Genomic DNA, 7,197 nt, shown 5'->3' with positions numbered 1-7,197 from the left:
TCCTGAGTCTATGTATTTATGTGTTATGTATAAACATCTACTTGTTTATCTGTGTCTGTCTAGGTTTGTATCTGAGCCTTTATGTGCGGGTTTAAAAAATACATATATTTGAAAAAAATCATTGACTTGTCAGGCCCCGCCAGAGGCCCAGAGCGCCCCCGCAGCCCGCAGCCGGAGCTGCTGAGATGTCTGTTCCCTTTCCTCCCACTCCTCCCACCCCCACCTCCCCTCCTACTCCCTTCCGTTGAGAACAAGGAATTTCCAGCCTTTTGCAAAGGGAGAAAGAGAAAGGCAAGAGACTGAGACCAAGAGAAGTTATTTAAAAAAAAAAAAAAGATATATGGGTGACAAAAAAGAGTGGGGACAAATAATTTTTTTTCATTTCTTTTTCTGCCTGGGCCCCCTTCTCACTCAGGACCACATCCTTACTTGACTTAGCTGCTCCCCTCACACTCTGCTCTCAGAGGCACTCCGCTGAGCAACTGATTTCAGTTAATCAAAGTTTAATGTGCCCCGTATTGTCTACACAGATCTCCAAGAAGAAAAACTATATTCAGTCCTTGTTTTCCAGGAAAAGACAACTATGAAAGAAGGGGACAAAGTGGGAGGAAGAGGATCCAGATTACTGCAAACCAAAAGAATTATTGTCTCCAGGCACGTGTAGATTTTCATCTAGCAGATTGCAACCCCCCCCCATTTTCACTCTGCCCACTGTGTCCTACTTGGCAAGGTTTGCTTGAAACATTATCTTGGAAGCCCTCCCTGCTGGACCCCCTCTATGCTTTGGGGCAGAATTAGGACACTCACCTTTCTGTGGCCACATGGGTCATCCCTGATCATTTCAATATGGTTGATTGCTATGCTCTCATATCTGGACCACTTCAAATTAGGCCTAATATTTGGTGGGCCCACAGAAATCGATGATACTATTATATAGGCTTGAGATTTTTTTACTCCAAAAGTGTGGACATTAGCTTTCCACATCTCTCTTCTTTTTGGTTTCCAGTGAATCCCACAAGTCTGCTTGGTATCCTGAAATGTCCATTTAGCTGACAAACTAACTTACTAGGTACTGTAGGTAGAAGGCTAAAATCTTTGCTGGTAATAGAAAAATATGAATATAAGATAATGATCTTCATTTTCCTTCTCTTTCAGTAACCTGACAGAAATTACCAAGAAGTATTGTCCTTCAATGTTTTACTCTCAAAGACAATTCTAAATTATCTCTACAAGGAATTCATAGACTAGTAGAGGAGGTAGCCATAGAAACAACATAATACGGGGTAGGAGCCTGGCCTAGAGGTAGAGTGCTTGCATGCATGAAGCTCTGGGTTTGGTTCCTCAGTACCCCATACACAGAAAAATCCAGAAGTGGTTCTGTGGCTCAAGTGGTTGAGTGCTAGCCTTGGGAAAGCCCAAGGACAGCCCCCAGGCTCTGAGTTCCAAGTCTCAGGACTGGCAAAAAGAAAAAGAAACAACATAATACATTAATAGGGTATAATGACTGAAGTATAAAGGTATGAGCATTTACCTGTGGTTATGTGAAACTGGTTTAGACAGGCACTCAAGGGAGGCAGATGAAAACGCCCCGGGTTTTGACTTATGAATGCAATATTTCCATAAAGAAAGGAAAACAAGTCAGGGAGACTAAAGTATGTGTTTGATTGAAACCCATTGGTTTTAAACCCAATTGTAGAAATTGTTCTTTGTTCCTGGGTGGTGGGGGGAGGGGTAGGAAAGAGGTTTGGGATATGTGTGAAGCCAAATGGTGATTAAAGACTGGATGAAATAAAAAATAAAACATGCAACCTCCTACGTGTCCTCCTTTTTTGGCTAGGATGTGAACTTGGTGTTGGGATCTGAACTCAGCTTCATGCTGGCTAGGCAGGCATTTTACCACTTGACTCATATCACTCCATTTTGCATTGGTTATTTTTGAGAGAGGGTCTCGATATCTTCAATTTTCAGCCTCTTCTTTAACCACAATATCTATCAAGTTAGTATTAAACTATAAGTTTACACTCAATGCTTACACACTGGAATTGTTTCAGTGTAGGTGAGTATCAAAGTATGAAATAATATCAAACTTTGAAAAGCACTGTTGAAGTTATTTCTTTACTTTTTTGTGTGTGTGTCAGTTGTGGGCATGAACTCAGGGTCTGGGTTCTGGCCCTTGAGAGCTCAGGGCCAGAATTCTACCACTTTGAACCATTGTACCACTTCCAGTTTTCTGGTGGTTAGTTGGTGATAAGAATCTCATGGACTTTCCTGCCAGGACTGGCTTGGAACTATGCTTCTCAAATCTCCGCCTTCTGAGTAGTTAGGATTACAGGCCTGAGCCTCTAGCATCTGACTTATTTCTTTTATATTTTAAATCATACTAAGTTATGTTTTATTCAGGCTTCATCTTGTGGAAGATACTTTGGAACCACAAAGACTAACATGAGGGAGTAGCAAGAGGCAGGTCTGTATAGTCAAGGGGGTGTTTGTGACTGTCAAAAACAGGGGAGCCAGCTTGAAAGAAGCTAAAGAACTTTCTCCACTGGTGGTTCAGTGGTGGTTTCAGGAGTCTGCGATCTGAGAATGGAAGTTTGAAGCCAACCTGGGAATGAAATTCCAATAGAGTTAGTATTTTTAATTAACCACTAGAAATGTGGAAATGGGGCTATGGCTCAAAGTGGTAGAGCACTGGCCTTGAGCAAGAAAGCTCAGGGATAGCACCTAAACCCTGAGTTCAAGCCCCAAGACCAAAAAAAAAAAAAAAAAAAAACTTCCTCACGTGGAAGTCTGAGTGAGAAATAGAAAGTTATGGGTGAAGTTGGTGGCTTTGGCTGAGGAGGAAATGACAGATTCGAATGATAAAAAAGTGGAACAAGAGGTGTAGTCCAGGTGATAGAGTGCCTGTCTAGTGAATAGAAGGCCCAGAGTTCAAATTTCAATACTCCAAGAAAAACTAAAAGCCAATTGATCTTGGAGATTGGCTAAATTGTATTTTTTTTCCTTTTCTTCTCTCTTTTTTCTCTTCTTCTTCTTTTTTTTTTTTTTTTTTTTTTGTGTGTGTTTGCCAGATCTGGGGCTTGAACTCAGGATCTAAGCACTGTCCTTGCACCACAGCATCACTTCTGGCTTTTTATATGTATGTGGTACCAAGGAATTGAACCTGGGTCTTTATGCATGTTAGGCAAGCACTCTACCACTGGGCCAAGCTCCTGGTCCATAAATTGTCTTCACTAAATACTCATGCCCTACAATTTTTTTTTTTTTTGCCAGAACTGGGGCTTGAACTCAGGGCCCAAACACTGTCCTTGGGCTTTCTCAAGGCTATAGCTCTACCACTTGAGCCATGGCACCACTTCTGACTTATTTGCATGTATGTGTTACTGAGGAATGGAGCCAGGGTCTTCATGCGTGATGGGCAAGCACTCTACCACTAGGCTAAACTCCTGGCCCCAATGCCCCACAATTTTTTTATTCACAACTCTAAATTCAAAATACTATGAAAATCAAGTTTTTATAAGTGTTTTTTGTTATTTCTATATTATTATAATTATTATTATTTTGCTTGAACTTAGGGCCTGGGTACTGTTCTTGGGCCTTCTCAAGTCTAGCATTCTACCACTTGAATCACAGCATCACTCTGGCTTTTTCTGTGTACAAAGTACTAAGGAATCAAACCCAGGGCTTTGCGCATGCTAGGCCAGCACTATACCACTAGGCGCCACTCTCCTGGCCCCGAAGTTTTTTGTGTTTTTTTTGTTTGTTTGTTTTTGTTTTTTTTCATAATTTACTTGGTAACAAAACCTATTTGGGCAGGGAGCTGGTGACTCACCCCTGTAATCCTGGCTACTCAGGAGGCTAAGATCTGACGAACAAGATTCAAAGCCAGAAAAAGAAATACATTCAAACAAACAAACAAACAAACAAAAACCTATGCCAAGCACAGTGGCTCACCCCTGTAATCCTAGCTATTCAGGAGGCTGAGATCTCAGGACCAATGTTCAAAACCGGCTCAGGCAATACAAAGCCAAGAGACTCTTATCTCCAATTAATCACCAGAAAATGGGTAGTCGGGCTGTGGCTCTAGGGTAGGGTGGTAGCCTTGAGCTAGCTCAGGGGCAGCACCCAGGCCTAGGGATAGGGCGGTAGCCTTGTGCTGAAAAGCTCTGGGACAGTGACCAGGCCAGAGTTCAAGCCCCATGACAAAAAACAAAACAAAATAAAACAAAACAAACCCCCACCTTATTCTGTGGGAATTTAGCCTAGTGGTAAGTGCTTGCCTAGCATGCACGAAGACCCAGGTTCGATTCCTCAGTACCACATACATAGAAAAAAAGCCGGAAATGGTGCTGTGGCTCAAGTGGTTGATCTCTAGCTTTGAGAAAGTGCAGGGTCCCAAGTTTAAGCCCTGGGATTGGCCCCCCCAAAAAACACCCAAAACAAAAACAAACCTATTCTGTCCAAGGGCTGGTTGCTCATACCTGTAATACTGGGTACTCAAGAGGCTGAGCTCTGAGGAGCATAGTTCAAAACTAGACTAGGCAGACAGTTGTGAGACTCTTATCTCTAATCAGCTAGAAGCTGGAAGTGAAGGTGTGGCTCAACTGGTAGAAAAACAACCTTTCGGCGAAAAGGCAACTGAGAGTACAAACCCTGAGTTTAAGCTGCAATATTGGCATAAAAAATATTCTAAGGGCTCAGTGGAAGATCGCTTGCTTAGCATGTGACAGGCCCTGGGTTCAATCTCTAGCACCGGAAAAACCCCACACTCTAATCTGACCTGGACTCATTTTGCAGCAAAGTATCTGACCAAAACTTACATCGATGACTTAGAGCTCTTCCATTGCTCGTAGTGACACGATTCATATTTATTATTGCAGAAATATGAATTTCTTTACTAGGTGCTATTTTAGAAGGCACTGAGATTGTTGCCGTGCATAGTGAATAGACAGTAGTTATCTTTTTAAACCCTAAAAATGTGGGAACGCATTTGCCATACAGATTTCCCACTGTATTTACTCATCAGTGTTGGCCTGAGTTCTTTTGGCTATTTGCATAAATTAGATCCACCTGCAGATAATGAATATTCAGTGCAATGTGTGTTATTTAGACTCTAAAGGTGATTCTCAATGTGTTCTGAGCTGTGTCCTCATTATTAAAACAAGGCAACAGGTTTCTTGAATTACTATTTTGAAGTGATAGCACTCAATTGCATGATCAAGTATGATTTATTTACGTATAAGACTCATTACTATAGATCTTATTCATACATTTTCAGTAGTGGTCAGTGATCTCCTGTAATTAATGCCCAAGTCTAAAATTAGTATTTTTTTGCCAATCCTGGGGCTTGAACTCAGGGCCTGCACATTGTCCTTGGGCTTTCTTGAGGCTAGTGCAGCACTACCACTAAAGCCACAGCACCATTTCTGGCTTTTTTCTGTGTATGTGGTACCAAGGAATCACATCCCGGTTTCTGTGCATGCTAGGCAAGCACTCTACCACTAGGCCAAATTCCCGCTCCCTAAAATTAGGGTTTTTTTTTTGTTGTTGTTGTTATTGTTGTTTATTCTTTTGTGTTCCTACTAGGGCTTGAACTCAGAGCCTCAAACTCAAGGTTGGTGTTCTTCCATTTGAGCCATACCTCCATTTCCCACTTTTCTTTTTTTTTCATATATTTTTATTGTAATTAATAGAAGGGTTACATGATATTTGCCAGATAGATGGTGCATTAATTCCCATACATTGATACCCTTTCACATGTCTTGGTCCCTATTTCCCTCCCCCCACCCCCACCCCTCATCTTGTTTCCCCCTGTTCCCTATCCAATTTCAAATAACCAAATACAAATATATCCGATATATAAGGTAACAAAGTGAGATACTGTAACAATATGAGATAACTAAGGGACAGCAAAAGAGATGAGAGATAACATAGTACCTTAAGAACAACAATCATTCATTATATGGCTTATGTTTCTATATCCTAGAGATCCTTTCATTTAGAGTCCTACTATATGGCCTTATGTATGAAGGTTTTGTTCTAATGCAAATCTCTGCTAGGAGAGCCCAAGGTTTCTACTGATTATGACAAATGAGGGAAACCATTGAGCCTAAGTTCCTTTGAGTCTGGCTTACTTCACTTAATGTGATCTTTCCTAAGTCTTTCCATTTCCTAACAAATGGGGCAATAGCATTCTTTCTGACAGCAGCATAGAATTCCATTGTGTACAAATACCACATCTTGTTGATCCACTCATCAACTGAGGCACATCTAGGTTGGTTCCATATCTTTGCTATGGTGAATAGTGCTGCAATGAACATTGTTGTGCTGGTGGATTTAGTATGTCCTTGTTTCTGGATGGTTGGGTAAATGCCAAGTAGTGGAATTGCTGGGTCATAGGGGAGTTCTATGTTTAGCCTTTTGAGGCACTGCCACACTGCTTTCCATAGTGGTTGAATGAGTTTGCACTCCCACCAACAGTGTAGTAGTGATCCCTACTGGCCACATCCTCTCCAGCATCTGTTATTATTAGTTTTCCTGATCCTGGCCATTCTAACTGGAGTGAGGTGGAATCTTAGAGTTGTTTCGATTTGCATTTCTTTTTTTTTTTTGCCAGTCCTGGGCTTGAGCTCAGGGCCTGAGCACTGTCCTTGGACTTTTCTCAAGGCTAGAGCTTTACCACTTGAGCCTCAGCACCATTTCTGGCTTTTTTCTATGTATATTGTATTGAGGAATCGAACCCGGGTCTTCATGCATGCTAGGCAAGCACTCTACCACTAGGCCAAATTCCCAGCCCTGCATTTCTTTTATGACCAGAGATGTTGAGCATTTCTTCATGTGTCTATAGGCCATTTTTGTTTCTTCTTCAGAGAAGACTCTCTTGCTGGTTAATTAGAGAAAAGAGTCTGATGGACTTTCCTGTCCAGGCTGGTTACAAACATTGATCCTCAGATCTCCGTCTCCTGAGTTGCTAGGATTACTTGATTGGGCTACAAGTGCCCAACGTGTGTGTGTGTGTGTGTGTGTGTGTGTGTGTGTGTGTGTGTGTGTGTGTGTGTGTGTGTGTTTGCCTCTATTCAGACCCAAAGCTCTGAATGCTAGAACACAAGGCCAAGTTTAAGCTCCAGTGCCTGCACACACACAAGAAAGTATTTACCTATTAGTTTTGCTATACTAACAGGTCCACTGAGATTCCAGAAA

The sequence above is a fragment of the Megascapheus bottae genome, chromosome 2 (assembly GCF_031878675.1).
Source record: "Megascapheus bottae isolate mThoBot1 chromosome 2, mThoBot2.hap1, whole genome shotgun sequence".
NCBI lineage: Eukaryota > Metazoa > Chordata > Mammalia > Rodentia > Geomyidae > Megascapheus > Megascapheus bottae.
Note: the sequence above shows the minus strand (reverse complement) of the source record.